The sequence below is a fragment of the Microtus ochrogaster genome, unplaced genomic scaffold (genome assembly GCF_000317375.1).
Source record: "Microtus ochrogaster isolate Prairie Vole_2 unplaced genomic scaffold, MicOch1.0 UNK8, whole genome shotgun sequence".
Classification (NCBI taxonomy): Eukaryota; Metazoa; Chordata; class Mammalia; order Rodentia; family Cricetidae; genus Microtus; species Microtus ochrogaster.
In genome coordinates, this window is record NW_004949106.1 from 155,338 (window position 1) to 157,063 (window position 1,726).

Genomic DNA, 1,726 nt, shown 5'->3' on the forward strand with positions numbered 1-1,726 from the left:
ACCACACGTACACTCCACACTGCACACGCCATCAGACCACACATTTCTGAAATGGCCACACACACACACTTCTACTATTGTATGCTATGCACTTATGCAAAGCATTGACAATTATATACTCAGAGTAACAATCAACTCTCAAAAATGCAGGAAATGCTTTACATCATCTTCAACAGAAGAAATTCAGCAAGGCTGATCCTTGCACACGTGTGTGGGAAGTGAATGTTCATATTAACAGAGGTGCAGCCTTTACATGGCGCTCTGGATCCAAACTGGGTTTTCCTGTTCACATACTTGGTGCATTATCGACTGAGCCTTTTTAAAATTATGTATGCAGTGTTCTGCCTGTATGTATGCCTGCAGGCCAGAAGAGGGCACCAGATCTCACTACAGATGGTTGTGAGCCACCAAGTGGTTTGCTGGGAATGGAACCTGGGTCCTCTAGAAGAGCACATCAGTGCTCTTAACCGCTGAGCCATCTCACCAGCCCTGCCCCCCCCCAAGATTTGATTTTATCTTCAACTGTGTGTCCGTGGTGCATGTGGAGGCCAGAGGGAGTCAACCGCCTTCCACAACTGAGCATCACCTTACAGGATCTAACTATGAAGCCCTGGCTGGCCTAGGACTCGAATCCATCAAAATTAACTGTCACAACAATGGTTTTAAGTACTCAGAACTAAAATTAGGATAGCACAATGTACTTCTCTGATACAGGCAGATCAAAAATAGTCATATTTCTTTCTTCTTGTTTTTTGGGGGTTTTTTTTGTTTGTTTTTTGAGACCCAATTTCTCTGTGTAACCTGGGCAGTCCTAGAAGTTGGAGATCCACCTACCTCTACCTCTCAAGTGCTGGGATTAAAGGCATGAGCCCCCACCACCTGGCTCATGTTTCTTTTAAAAGGTAAGATTTTGTACTTAATATTCAAATTGCTTCTGGTTTTATTTTTATGTATTAGTACCTCCTACTTTAAAATTTTTTTTAAAAATTCTCACATGTATGGGTTGCCCAATTGCTTGCCTGTGTACCTACATCCCCTGCCACTGGAGTTATTAGAGATGATGTAGGTGCTGGGAACTGAACTGTGGTCCTCTGCATGGAAGGCTCTGAACCACTGGACCACCTTTCCAGCCTTGACTGACAGTTTGCTTTAAACATTCATTTTGTTTTGAGATAAAGCAAGTTAATCCTTGCTAGAAGTATCCTAAAAGGCACTAAATTGAAGGCTTCACATTTAATTAAAAGATATTAAGGTAATAAAATTCCAATGAGTCAAATGATCAAGAACAAAGTTCTTTCCAGGAAAATAACCCTCTAGTCTAGCAGTTCTCAACCTGTGGGTCACAACCCTAATGGACCTCTAGCTCCAAAAACATTTCCATGACGATTCCTAACAGCAGCAAAATTACAATTTTATGGCTGGAAGTCATCACAGCACGAGGAACTATATCAAAGGGTCGCAGTGTTAGGAAGGTTGAGAATCACTGGGCTACACAATAAAAGGAAGCCATATTCACCATAAATGCTGCAAAATAAAGATACAAACAAAAGTCTAACTAGACCATCACCCGAGCACCTCAGCGAAGGCAGATGTGCTCCAATTGTTCTGAGCTCCTGCTGACCCCAATTCCTGAAGTGTGTCCCACAGAGTGATGTGTGTGTCCCACAGAGAATGACGTGTGTGTCCCACAGACAGTGACGTGTGTGTCCCACAGAGAGAATGAGGT

At 42.8% G+C, this 1,726-nt stretch overlaps 1 protein-coding gene across 1 annotated transcript in view; it reads right to left on the bottom strand.

Annotated features, from left to right (window-relative positions):
• Positions 1-1,726, bottom strand: part of Fam117b (family with sequence similarity 117 member B) — a 52,726-nt gene that overhangs the window by 8,042 nt on the left and 42,958 nt on the right.